This window comes from Sturnus vulgaris, chromosome 9 (genome assembly GCF_052056855.1).
Source record: "Sturnus vulgaris isolate bStuVul1 chromosome 9, bStuVul1.hap1, whole genome shotgun sequence".
Classification (NCBI taxonomy): domain Eukaryota; kingdom Metazoa; phylum Chordata; class Aves; order Passeriformes; family Sturnidae; genus Sturnus; species Sturnus vulgaris.
In genome coordinates this window covers 29,582,263-29,596,863 of record NC_142251.1, presented here as the reverse complement: position 1 = coordinate 29,596,863, position 14,601 = coordinate 29,582,263, and the positions used below count along the sequence as shown (strand labels likewise).

Here is a 14,601-nt window from a genome sequence, read left to right as displayed (position 1 = left end):
AGTGTTTCCTGAAAGCCAACATGACAAAAGAACCACTGATCTGCCTGGATATGGGAAATGAGGAGTGTTGCTAAAAGGCACCCCCAATATTTTATTTCTGATTTCTTGGACCAACTGTGACTTGCTACAACTCCAGATTCCCAGGGCACAGAGCTGAGTCACTGTGTAGCACCATCTACAAACCAAATGTCTCAAAGACCAAATGATGATAGAAAAGATGTTTCTATGCAATCTGATGATGCAGGAGATGCTACCATTGAAGCTATCAAGCAACCACATCAAATAAGATGTGTTGTGGTTGGCAAATCTAGATGGACAATTCGCCCAGCTTGGGAATAGTGCTCAGAAATTCTTTGTTCAGAAACAGCAAATTCCTAAGTTTAACTGGAAGATGATGTCCTGGAGACCAGAACTCTACCAGGTGTTTTCAGTAGCTGGGCACTAGATTGAAAGCATCATCCATCAAGAAATGAGTGCCATTATCTGCTTGAGTCAGAACCAATTTTGCAGCTGGGTGACCATGTTTTTAAACCACCCTATCCCAGAAGGAAATATTTTCTGCATGGGGTACAGCTGTGATACATTCCTATGCAAATGAAGCAATTTTCTCCTTTTCTCTATGAAAAGTCTCCCATTTCTTCTCCATCACTGATTCTTCCTCCCAATGGACTTGGTAAAATGTAGCACTTGCAGGGTTTTTTCTAAACTGATCTCAGCAAGGGACACAGCCCTAGGACACATGCCAGTAAAAGTCCCATTGACTTAAGCAAGGAATTCACGTGTTTATCCTTTGCCAGAAGTCCTCAGTAATGACACCTTCCCATCCTTTAAATCCTCAGTAAGACTCCTTCTGCCATGACCCTCCGTGTCACTGCTGTCTGGCATTGCCTGGGGAAGCCATGAGCCAAAAATACCATTTTTCTGCTGATCTCTGTTTTGTTCTTTTACTTCCATTCACTCAGCCTTTCCATTTGCACTACCTATGGCACTGCATCTGATGCCAAGATGATCTCTTTGGGACAGGGATAGTCTTTGATCTTGCTTAATGCCTTGACTTATAATTTAAATGGGCAGAAGAGGAACACTTGAACTGACAGGCAAAAAAAAGATGATTTAAACCTAAAATCTAAATGTCTAAATTGTCTAAATGACTAGTTCATATATCTTCCATTTTTTACTCCATACACGTTTATAACCTTTACAGTGTAGTTTATCCCAACTGACTGGGCTTAGCAAGTTGTTTTTATCCAGCTGCTGAGAACAAACTGACCATACCCACACTTACCTTTTCCATCTCAGAAGTAAAATGGATGATTTAAAGTCACCACAGCTCTGGGTTTTCCTTCTGCTGTGAAAGATCCAGATCAAAACTGCCTCCAAGGTTTAAATTAACCTTTTAACTCTGCAATTAGAACTGGAGGTAAGGGTGTATGTGATCACTTCCCACCACTGCAAAAACAAGCCCTTAATCATTAAGCTGTGAAAAATTGATCATTTGCAATTGCTGAGCCATAACTTTACAAATCTCTTCTGAGTCTGACCACTGGAATTCAAAGTGTAATGCTCAATTTCATACCACTTCAGAAGCCAAATTACCATGTAATCTGTGAGCAATGCTTGAAAATATCCCCACAATAGCAGCAGGAATAGGACATCACAGAGAAGGGAACCAGGCAGCTTTGTCAGAGCTGGCTTCTGCCTCAGATTTCATCTGCACAGTCCAAATGGGATTAAAACTTGAGTAAAAAAACCCAAAAATCAAACAACAAAAAACCCCAAAAAGAAAAGAAAAGAAAAGAAAAGAAAAGAAAAGAAAAGAAAAGAAAAGAAAAGAAAAGAAAAGAAAAGAAAAGAAAAGAAAAGAAGAGTAAATTGAGATTTCCTGAACACAGGTAACCTAGTCTCTGGCTGAGTCCCAGCACACGTGTCAAAGTTTCTCTGTAGCACATTCCAGCCTATTGCTTTCTGAAATACTTTGCTTGTCTTCCTTCTGTGTTAGATAAATATCTGTCAAGCAGTCCAAACTCCTTCCTTCCTGTTTTGTTCATTAATCCCTACCTGGATTTGAGAACTGTGCTGAAAGAGAGACTTTCTCATCCAGTCACCAAGCCAGGGCAGGAAAATGCCCACAGTCTGAGCTGGGGCTTTCCTCTCCTTCCAGCACCTTACACCCACACAAAGCTCATCACTAATCGTGCTCAGCCTTGCTGCCAGCAGCAGGGACATGTGGGGTTTGCTTCACCAGACCTCCAACCCAGTCCTGGACAAAAATAACCTTTAACTTTATTCCCATTCCTTTCCCCTGCCTCACAAAAATACTGCTGGATATATAGTAAAGGTAGGAAATATCATAGGGAAGGGGAAAAAAATCAATTAAAAGAAATTTGCAAAACATTGTGTTAGAGCATCTCATTTAAAGCAGCCACTTTTTATCTGCAGGGCAAGTTAATTGCAGTACTATCATGGCAGTAACACTGTGCATCACAGAAGATGATAAAACTTTTAAGGGTATTTATTGTGAGCACACTAAATCCAGGACTGTACCCCACAAATTAATTTACAAGGGTGGCAGAAGTCAGCTGGCTAGAGCTGCTATTGCTAATAGCTAGAAAAGACCCACTTAATCACTTTGCATTTTTATTTGCAGAAGATAAAGAAACATTTCTTTCACTAATAGTTTCATGCTTGTTTCATCTCATTTTATCCGGACTGCAGGATCTGTTTAATTTCATTTCATCAGTTTTCTAAGGTTCTTAAAAGTACCATATTTTTATAATCTTGTTATATCCATGAGATAAAAAACGATTATTTGCCCCACCATTTCCCAAATGGGAAACTACAGCAGAAAGAAATCAAGTGACTTGCTCAAGGTCACGCTGGGATTCTGTAGCAAAACTGGAGAATTAGAAACTTAAACTTGACTCTGAAAAGAGCCATAAACAGAATTTCTTCACTGAATCCACAGGTATTCTACAGATCTGGGCATCAACTGCTATGTTTTTTAATAACATATATTGTGGAAACCCAGCTCCTAATGGACAGATCTTGCTATTTCTCTTGGAGGAAAAAAAAAAGCAAATTCTCTCCCCTGCATCACAGGTGTAGCTCTATGAAGAGGAAAAAATGGTTATGTTCATATTTTAATTTGTTTTCTTTCTAAACCTTAGCAGAGCTGTAACTCAAGCTAAAGTGCAGTATCAAAGTTCTGTATATTCAAGATATGTTGCTCATGAGAACTTGCTGTTAAGTCATGAATTGTTCAGTGCCTCGATACTTCTGTTAGTTTTTATAAACAGCAAAATAAATCACTCAACCCCTTCTCCCCCTGATGACAGTTGCCAGTGTAGGTTTGTTTGCAGTGTTTAACAGCCTCAGGAACTTTTTGCTCCTGTACAGGCTGGAATGAAGCAGAAGCTTACAAATAATCCAACAGGAATCTGGAGAGTGAAACCACCAGCTTAGAAGTAGGAGACTGTGCCATGGATGGGACATGAATGAGGAAAGCAGTATATAGCAGAATAGCAAGCAGTAGGTAATAAGAGCAGAATATAGTAAAAGCAAGTGTACATATATATAAATATATATATATTTATGTACTGAACAGCTGCCTTGTTCACTGCATTCTGTCCACACAAAGCAGATGTCCTGCAGTGGAAAACAAGAGGTGTTTCCCAGAGACAGTTTCAAAAGGGTGTGAGGGTACAGAAGTACCATTTATACACCCAGAGAAAACAACGGTTGCTCATCACATTAAAACCTGACACCTGACCAGCCAAAGCTTTTGCCCTACACCTCAAAACCTGACCTGAGGAGCCAAAGAGATCTTAACATTTCTGGCAAGCTGGACAAGAACAGATGCTTTAGACTCATGCAGTGTTAATGGGAAGAGCAGGTGTGTCAAACTAAGTCCCTGGCTGTGTCCAAGCTGTGGTTTCCATCTCTCTTCCAAGCTGTGTTGAAGTGCATTGGCAGAACAACATCCATCTGGGATGTATCAAGTGCTGACCACAGCAGTATTTGTCCTCTGCAGAGAGGATATGAACAGAACAGTCCAATCTGCATAAACATTGCATTAATAATGGCCTAGGTGAAGACTGCATTTTAATTCTGAACTCCAGCCGAAGGACCTGCTTGTTTCAAAGTTCAGAGAAGCTCCTTCAGTTGCTGGTAATGACAAATATTTCAGTGCCCACTCCCAGGGAAGGCTGTGTGCACAGTGCAAGGCCACAGATCCCAGGCCAGGAACTCAAGCTGGTTTAGGAGTTCAGGCAACACCCAAACTCATGCTGTGCTTGGGCAAGGGCTTGGGAAACCAGCCATCCTTAGCACATTCCCTTGGAACAGAACATTGTGGAGTTCACAGCAGACACTGGATGCTTTTCTGAAGAACAGGCAACACCACATCTGCCTCTGCTGTTTTTGCTCACACTACAAACCCACCTTAATGATTATTTACACTTTCCTCTTCCAACCTTCCTCTCTGTTTACATAGGAGACTATGCTATAAATACAGACTTGGCATAAAGCCCATCCATCCATGGCTCAGCTTCTCCTCATCCTAAAGGTCTTTTTCTGGACAAGCTGTGATTTAGCTCCAAGTTCCTGTAAACCTGAGTAACTTCTTCCAGCCTCCATCAGCACTAATGTGGCACTTGCCCTTGTGCTACTGATGAGACACCTGTACCTTGAGAAACCAAATTTCAGCATGACTCATGTCGACTTCTGTATGGACATCCTTATCCTGAGGGTCCCATGAGTCCTTCAAGATTGTTTGGGGTTTTGGAGGGAACACTGGCAAAAGTCACCCTCCACTGTACGTGCCATAGGACTTTGCCCTGAACAAGACCAAGACCTCTGGCCAGTGTCAGATAATCCGTCACTATAAGCTACTTGCATCCAAGCCAGATATTTATTGCTATTGATCTGCCTGGTCCCAGTGAAAGACTTTTGTTCTCCCAACCCAGGACTTTGACCTCAATTAAGTTATGAATTTCAATCCGATAGACTGTTCCACTTACCCTGCTGCTCTCCCTGACTGGATTAATTAGAATTAGCTAGGCTGGGAGTCACCCCGAGCGCCTCATGGATCATGTTATTTTAATAATAAATAAAGAGACAGCAGCGGCATACAAGGAAGGATTTTGAAAGATTGTTCATCCAAGAGCATCATTCAAGACCTGCCAATACTAATTTCTCTGAGTTTGATTACCTCATTTACTTCTTTTTATTTCTATTCATTAATTGAGTTTTATCCCCCATTACTTCAGCTCCCCAAATGTGCCCTTCCTATAAAGGAACCAGACACATGCTTTGCTGTTACAAAGTTTTATTACTGCAGCTCATCAAAAGTATAGTTAGCAGGAATGGAATAGTCATTAAGCATTTAATAATCTAATAGTGCTGAAAAAAATATATATATAATAGGGGAGGGGGAAGGAAGGGAGAGGGACAAGACAGGCCTGTCTGTTGCCATAAAGTGTGCACTGAGGGCTGGCTGGTGGACAAAATCAAGAAAGTAACATCCAACACTGGAGAGAACGCACATATCCATCGGGATATTTTCTGACAGCACAATAATGCCTTTGGATCAAGCCTAAAACGGTTTGAATACCGAAGGAATTTGATTGGCAAGGGGAAGTTTCTGAACTAGTGAGTTAGGGCCTGATAGCTGCATTATCCTTATTACTTCCCTTTCCCTATAAAAGCAATTACACAGCCGAGGATGTGGGGCTGCACTGAAATGGATTGTCTTGGGCAGCCATGTCACAGCCATACTCTGGAGTTACTGACCCATAAACGAACACTTATTTGTCACGCTCATTTTAATGTTTAATTGGCTGGAACACCAGAAACAGATTTAGATGATGGAAGTTCAACAGTTCTTCAAATGCTGGTACCCAGCCTGCAGACAGGCTCCTAACCTGAGAATGAACACTACAGACGGCCTGAACACATCTTTGTGGAAGTTCAGGCCTTTGTTTTATAACAAACTTCTATTCCAGCCAAGCTGAGCACTGTTAAAATAGGAGGGAAGACTCATTGCAACATGGAATGTCTGAGATGGGACAGTCCATTGGTGTGTTAGATAAACTAGAAGATTACTCCAAGATATGATTTACTCGTTTTGTTACAAAAACTACTGAATAGTTTTTCTGTGACAGCCAGAGACAGGATGGCACCAGCCTTTGCTACTCACCAAGACTTCTGCTATCCCATATGAGTGGAGATGGCTGTTCATATGGCTTTCCAAAGGCCTTTGGACACACCCTCTCACCAAAGACTTAAATGATGCTGTCATAGTGCAAGAGGGAAGGTCTTTGCTCGAGAACTGATTACAAAATTAGAGATTGAATAGGAGTAAACAACTAGCTTGCACAACTGTTGGTGAGAGCTGGAGCCTCTGAGGGATCTGTGCTAGGGCCTGGGTTGTTCAGCCCACAGAAGGGAACAGGGGAAGCAGGCTGGGAGTCACCCAAGTCCTTTAAACCAAAAGCTGCCTGTGAAACGCTACAAAAGGCTCTCAAGGTGACAGGGTGAAAAGCCTGCAGATGAAATTCAGCTCTAATAAACACCAAGTAATGCACATGTGGAAAAACAATCTTCAGTATAAATCCAGAGCAATGGGCTGAACTAGCTATTACTACCACTGTGGAGACAGATCATGAGTTATTATAGACAGCTCTATAACACCACCTCAGTATTCAACAGTAGTTAATAAAAAACAAACAACAAGGAGGCATTGGGGAGAAAAAAAAGGAAACAAGAAAACATCACTATATTGCTTCATTATATCTCATATTGCACTTACAGCTTGGGCACTGGTGTGCTGCCACCTTCATCTGAAAGCAATAGGGAAGAAGTAGGAATGACCCAAAGAATGACAAATGGCAAAGTTACTGAGCAGCTTTCAAATGGGGTAGGATTAAACAGATAAAACTCCTTAGTCTGAAAAAGAAGTTATCAAGAGGAATCAAGGAGGCCAATAAAGTTAAACGTGGGACAGAAGGTAACTGGGGGAACAATTACTGTTTGTCATTACACAAGAAAGATGGAGCTCTCACATGAAATGATCATAGCAAGTGCAAAGCAAATGCACAGTTAAACTACAGGACTCTCACTAGCATCAAGTTTGGGAATCCAAAGAGGGATGAAAGAAATTCACCATAGAAAAATCCAGAAGTGCAAAGATAGTAACAGTGGTTCAGGAAGCCTCCAAGCCCCGGATTTTGGGAAAATATATGAAATTCTCACTGTATGCTTACCGTACTCTGTCTCCCTGCCACTGGAAACATGATTCTGAGCTAGAAAGTCTCCTGCACTGACACTGTCCTCATGGATGCAAAAGTAACACGTACAAGTTGAAAAACAGGAACCTACCAAATTAGCCTGGCCATTTTCAGTGCTGCTCTGCCATGGAGCTATAATCATAAAAAATCTTACTTAAAATCTAATTAAAATAAGCTTAAAGAGTTACTGCCCCAACATCTAAAGCATTAGAACAATCTTACTTAGCAAAACTTAACAAAAGTGCTTTGAAGATCACAAATGTGAGATGCCCCAATGATTTACCTAGAACTGGGGGTGTTTTTTTGTTGGTTTTTTTTTTTTTTTTCTGTATGGGTTTGTTTGGTTTTGGTTTTTAAAGCAAACTGGAAAAAACAAGTGCTGACAACAGATGAATACAAAATTCCATTTGAAAGTAAAGCCCCGAGGCTTTTTTCAAATTGAGAAGTCCTCAGGGAAAAGGTGAGTGGCAGAACTTGTTTAAAACAGGGAAAGCTTTTCCAAGAGGCTGATGGTAAAAGAAGATTTTCTAAGAATCATCCCTCCTGAGCAAAGAGTAGCTGACAGCTTGGTGGTTCCTCTGGCAGGATGGGTGATGCCAAAGCCATAGGAAATGAAGCAAGGCTGGAGACCATTCCTAGGGTGATTAGAGACCATTCCTGGGGTGATTAGAGACCATTCTTAGGGTGATGCATTCACCTGAAGAACTAGCTTGGCTGTCAGTGGTATCCTGTTTGGGCAGTTAACCAAACACCTTAATGAGGGGCTAAAGCATTTCCAACAATGACCTCAGGAATTACAGGTGTTTTAACACATGCTGATTTCAAAGCTGACCCTGGGACCAAGGGCCATGGGGCCATCCCATGTCCTCTCAGGGAAGCATTCAAGGTAAGGGCCCTTTCCTGTGTCTGCAGGGACACATGAAGACAGAGAGGAGTAAGATACCTGTTTCTCCTCCATATGCCACCTACACTGACCTCAAAGCCCACTGCTGCTGCTGGCTTCTGTCTACTGTGAGCATTGACAGGGAGCGTACCACAAAAGAGCTGTGGTGTCAGGCACGGATTAAAGCACAAGGCTCCCTGAGCTAAAGCCGGGTGCCTTCTGCCAGACTGCATTCCTGCCCCAGCACTGGCTGTGGAAAATGCCTCTCTATGCACAGCACAGCCCTCAGTACCAGGTGATGCCCACAAGCCACTAAAATGTGCTGCTGTGCTGGGTCCCAGCTTTTTAAACCCTGCCTTTTGATTACCCCGAAAGCAGCTTTAGACTTTGAGGTCACAGCAGCAGAGACCACTGCGAGTTTTTTTTCAGGACCAGCTCTCGGATTTCACTTTCCAAACACTGGTTTTGCAGGACACAGGAGCCTGCAGCAGTTCCTGGCTGGTGAGCTGCTTTGCAGGCAGTGCTGCACCTGAGCTGCCTGTGCAAGGGTGCCAACTGCTCTGCTGCACCAGCCATGAAGCAATGATTCACCTGTCTACAAGGAGCAGAAGAAGCAAAGGCTGGACATGTCAAGCTGGAAGATACGAAGAAACAATGCTAAAATCCCAGCCTGGACAAACAGAAGGAAACATCATCTGGACAACTGATGGCTAGTGTTGATGAGGCCTGAAGTGGCTTCAGAAACTAAGGAGCAAACCAGGGATAAATCTCTGCCTTTCCCAGCATATATTTAGAGTGCAAATATTTTGCAAATATTTCTGCTGAAAGGGACTTTTCTCCCTGTAGGTAAAAGCAGCATCTGCTGAGTGGTGACCATTTAACATTCAACCTGCTGCCAATCTACATTCCACAGAGAGACCTGCAGGAGAGACATGGAGCTGTGCCACTTGTAATAACTGTGTGACTGGCACCATGTCAATGCTTTAATGTAGAATGCTACCCTCTGTCACTAAGCAGATCTCCCCTTTCTTTTGGCTAATGGCTTTCACACCCACTGGCAGCAGTGCCAAGACTGAAGGGGTACAAGGCTGCAGAGTCTTCAGAGATCAGCTTGACATACCTGACTATACTGAAATACTGAGACAGGGATGGGGGTTAAGGGAAGGATTACTGTGGTTAATAAATCTGCTCTCATTGCTTTGCTTTCATCTCTGTTTAGTGTCCCCATGCATTTGCCACTGTAGCTCCCCCCCACAGCAGTGGTCAATTCAGCAGTACCTGCAACATCCTTTATGTGCTGTGAGCATACCCATGCCAAAGCCCCTGCTGCAGTAACAGGCCCAGGACAGGGCCCCTCCTGCCTTTATGAGCCAGGCTTTTAGTATATTTAGGGAGAAATTGATCCTAGGGACATTAACTGCAAGGGCATGAGGCTGTCATGTTCCTATTTAATCTCAGCCAGGCTTAGAGAATGGCCATAACAGCAGAGGACTTTGGCAGCTGGCACCCTACTCACAAGTGTCTTTGCATCCCCATCTTACTGGGGAGGGGGAAAGACGTGTAGATGGAGCCAGTGGTCCTTGGTCACAACAGTCAAAACATCCACATCAATTTCTCCATCTCCCTACAGGCACAGGATCATGAGAGCATGACTAATGTTTGGTGCAGGAGGCAGTGAAGGGATGCACATTTGCTGAGACCAGCTTAATTTTTAAATATCTACGTGCCTCCAACACAAGACCCTTGCTGTAAAATCCAAAGGAAAAATGCTGAAAAGAAAAAAAAAAAAAAGCAGGCATGCAAGCAGGCCTGACTATTCCTTGCTTCTTTTCATCCTATATAGACACAAGCCTTTGAAGAGTCAGGCAGGAATACAGAAAACACACACAAACACACAAAACCAACAGACCACCAATCTTAGCAATCTTCGACATATCCATAATTTCTACTTCATTTTTAGCTAATGGTGGAAATTAGTCTTTGGATAGTTGATAAAATCAACCTGTCTCTGCTGGGTTACTACTGTGATCTGTGGCCCAGCAACTACTTCTAGTACAATTGATTTTCCTTTTTGGCAACCAATAGGTCAGTCAATAATAATGTTGTTTGAAAAGGATTGAGTCATGAGGGAGATGAACCCTCCCTGCGATTTATTATGTTTGTATTGTCTTCATTTGAAAAGGTTTTTTCTTTTTTTATCCCCAGACAGTGAAGGTATTACAAGGGAATGGCTGCTTCATGTTCCATGTCTCCAGGAACACTCTGATCACCAGTGTTAGGATGAAAATAGAGAAGTGAAGTCGGGAAATGGGAGAAAGCCTGGGGAGGCAACCATGCTCTTTCTATTACTCTGTCTTAAAAAAAGAAAAAGGAAAAAAAACCCACTCCAACTCAAAATATGCTGATAAATATGACTGAGTAGCTTTGCATGAATTGGTACAAGATACAAATCCAACACTGGTACCAAAAATTAACCAATGCACTCTGCAGATAGCACAGACACCAGATGCTTTTCACCAAAATTACTACTATATAAAGTGAATAAAGTAAACCCCACATATACTAGCAACGGATTTCTAAACCTGATGATTTTCAGCTTTGGTCTCAAGTTTCCTTCTCAAATACCTGAAGGGTCCACAAGTGAATACTGAGAACTTGCTGATCAGTGGTTTAAAGTCTTAGTGCACTGATCTGCACTTCACTTTATCAGGAAAGTGAAAAGTCAGGAAATAAAAACTGAAGATCAGTTACAGCTTTTTTCATCCTTTTAGTCATAATTACAGAAAAGTTTTTTACAGAAAGTTATTACTGTAACATTGATAATTGCATAATGATGCAGTTTAAAAATCATAAAATATTTAGATATGATGTAAACTCAGCTGCTCTACCTCATAGATATGTACACAGCCCTTAATGATCCTGCGTGTCAGTTCCCTTTAAAACTCACAGTATTTATGTTAAGACTTGCTCACATGGCCAGATAGGCTTGAAAAGCTTTACCAGAGCAAGATGAGCTGCTTAGCACCACTCCCAGATAGTTCCCCATACATTCCCAAGGGCATGCCATGAACACATGGATTATTACTTTGGAGTATGGACAAACAAACACAGAATGCAGCCACAGGAAGTCCAGGAGAATCTATGGTTTATGTCCCCCAAATACACTAAAGCAGCTCCTCTGAAAGCTGCTTGAGCAGCACCTCACACCCAGGAGGTGCTCTCCCCATAGAGGAAAGGGGTTTTTCTTTGTTGCTCATCCTCTGCAAGGAAAATTTGTGTCTTCTTATATTTTAAAGCTAGAAATGGATATTACAATCACGCTGCAGAGCTCCTTCATAACTTTTATGTTACTACTGTGTTATGCTTAGAATCTTCTACCTTAACATTATGTTACCAACTGTGACATTGCTCGTTTAGGCAAACGGTTCCAGTGAAAGAGGCTCTTCTCAGACTGAGCCCCAAGCTCTGGGTATTTCCAGCAGAGCTGTGAAACACCATCTCACCACCCACTTTGACATGGCCCCTGGCACTGGAGATTTAGGTAATTCAATTACACAAACTCCCCTCCTCAACAAAGCAGAGCAGCCTGTTGCCTTTCTGAATCCCCTGCCAATGGCAATTGCTCTACCACCTCTTTTCAAATGTGCTGTAAAGAGCCAATTATGAACAAACAGGGAATTCAGTGGCTGCAGCTTTTCAGTGACATTAGCTACCACCCTTCAGAAACTGCAGCACCCCTGTTGAAACAAAAAACACAGGCACTGGATCACTGCAGTCCAGGGGCATGGGGTTATTCCCAGAATTAGTGTGTTTGAGCATGCTACAAGAACGAGCAGAGCCAGGAGACCTCTCTTCCTGCTCCTAAAGCTGTCTGTCTATCAGCAAAGAGAAGTAAGTTGATTCTTGCAGACCCTCTTGATCCAGAGACTGCAGTACTTTGACAATAGATAGTATAAAGGTAACTAAAATAAGGTAGCAAAAAAGTATTAGGCACATCTACAGGTACAGTGAACAGATAAGACTTGCTCCAGGTCGGTCACCCAACAGAGCACCACTGTCACTGCCTTCTTAGGGCAGCTAAATCCTTTAGCACACTGCAAAAGAGCCAGGATGGAAGAACATTTAGACCACTTATTAAAAAGGGAATGGAAGAGAGCATAAATCTGTCATGCTGTTTGACTAACTTTTTAGAAGCGTACTAAAACACAGGCAATTAAAAAAAAAATTGGTCTGTAACATTCCTCTCCTTCACTATCTGCTCATAATCCTCATCATCCCTAATTTATTGTTTATCTCTCATGTTGCCTACATGAAGGTGCTGCTGCAAAACTGAACAAGATAGAAGAATTCCTGTAGACCTTGAGAGGCAGGTGGGATTGTGGAGGCAGCTTGGACAGAGATGTGAAGGGAACCTCCGCTGGGAATATGTCACCCTGGAAAAACAGCATCACCCACTCACCAGATATCCCCTCACACTGAACCCACTGTTCTTTACAGCCTACACATTAACTGATAGTGCCTTTGGTAATGTGTTATAGTAGGTGCTGCAGTGTTTATGGCCTGTTAGGAAGACAAGAGTTTCTCCCTCTTTCTTTTTCTTGTGGTTGCTCTTGAAATTTCTCCTGGTTTTGCTTTGGATGTGAATGTGAATTCTTCTGGGGTAAAGGTCAAAATGAAAAAAAAAAAAAAAAAGAAGGAAATAAACATTAAGTCACAAAGTCTTGAACTGTTATTGCAATTTATGTATGGCTGAGAATAAAAATGTGTCTGCTTTCTCTGGGAACACACCTACGTGCAAACAGAGACCTTTATAAAAAATTCTCCTTTATTACCTTGGTGGGGAAAAACATATCAAGGATCGATTTTTCTTTTTATGGCTATTATTAACCTTTTGTTACTGGCCAAAAATAATCTGGTTAGAAAATGTGCAATGCATCAAAAAGAAAAGAGAAGAATTTAACAGAAAATTAATACTCGGAGGAAAAAAAATACAATGATTCTCTCATCTACTTTTTCTTCTGAGAGTCAGACTTTACCTCCAAAGGAATGAGAAAAGTGTCAAAGAGATGTTTCAAAGAGAACCCAGAACCATCTCCTAGGCTGCCAGGGCACAGGGAATGGGCAGTTGCCCGATTCCACTCCTTCCCAATTTCCATGCAAAGCTGCTCCTGTCTGTATCCAACACACCACTCACTAGCTCTGACTGAAAGGAGATGGACAGGATGTGCAAAGCCCCCCATTTGCACTGGCTTCACTCTATCCCTCTTCTGTGTAAGGAAAAACTCCTATTAAAGCCATTACAACTGAAACCCTGGAGATATAAGCACAAACATACACATCTCACCAGCCACTGCAGAGCTGTGCTTCCTCATACCCAATCCCACCAGAAATTCTGCCCAGGAAAGGGCAAGATTGATTTTTTTATAATTTGATGTGTGTGTTAATACCAACACAGCTATCTGTAGCTTGTGAACACTACAGCTCTGCTTCACATTCACCTCTTAAAAATTCCTAAAGAGTTTACTGAAGGCTGCTCAGATCTCAGCAGTAAGAGCTCAAAGATTCATCAGCAAAGATGCATCTATGTCCAAACCGGGAAGGAGAGCAGAGCCAAAAAGTGCCATGATGGTGAAGAGCAGTCAATCATAATCTGACAGAAATATGTTGGACAATTATTTCTGAATATGATCACATTTAGACAGGCCAGCCCTTAATTACAACAAGCTGACAGAACTGGGAGTGTTGACTAAGGTGCACTGGCAGACCCAGGCTGGTGAGCTGGAAGAAACCACTTGCAAAGTGATTGCCAAAACAGTTTAGGTCAAAACCTGGTCTATGCAGATACCCTAAAACTGGTGCTAGCTAAGCTCAGATGTGGGCTGCAAACCTCAGTGGCTCAAAATTCTGTTATTTTTCCCAGGTTACCTTTTTTGGATGTCTTTATAAGAGAATCCCAGAATGGTTTGGGTTGAAAAGGATGTTAGAGATCATCTAGTTCTAAACCCCTGCTATGGGCAGCAACACCTTCCACTATGTCAGGCTCCTCCAAGCTCTGTCCAACCTGGCCTTGAACACTTCCAGGGATGGGGCAGCCACAGCTTCTCTGGGCAACCTAAGCCAGGGCCTCACCACCCTCATAGGGAAGAATTTTTTTGCTAATATCTAATCTAAACATACTCTCTTTCAGTTTTAGTTGCTCCCCCTTGTCCTGTCACTACATGATCTTGTAAACAGTCTCTCTCCATCTTTCTTGGAGGTACTGGAAGGCTGCAATTAGGTCACCCTGAAACCTTCTCTTTTCCAAGCTGAACAATTCCACTTCTCTCAGCCTCATAGGAGAGGTGCTCCATCCCTCTAATTAACTTTGTGGCCTCCTCTGGACTTGCCCCAACAGGTCCATGTCCTTCCAGTGCTGGGGCCCCAGAGCTGGAT

The 14,601-nt window shown here is 42.3% G+C and overlaps 1 protein-coding gene across 1 annotated transcript in view; it reads right to left on the bottom strand.

The window, feature by feature from the left end:
* The window catches only part of ACBD6 (acyl-CoA binding domain containing 6), an 80,938-nt gene that overhangs the window by 24,649 nt on the left and 41,688 nt on the right, over window positions 1–14,601 (bottom strand). The gene's annotated exons all lie outside the window — the stretch shown is intronic.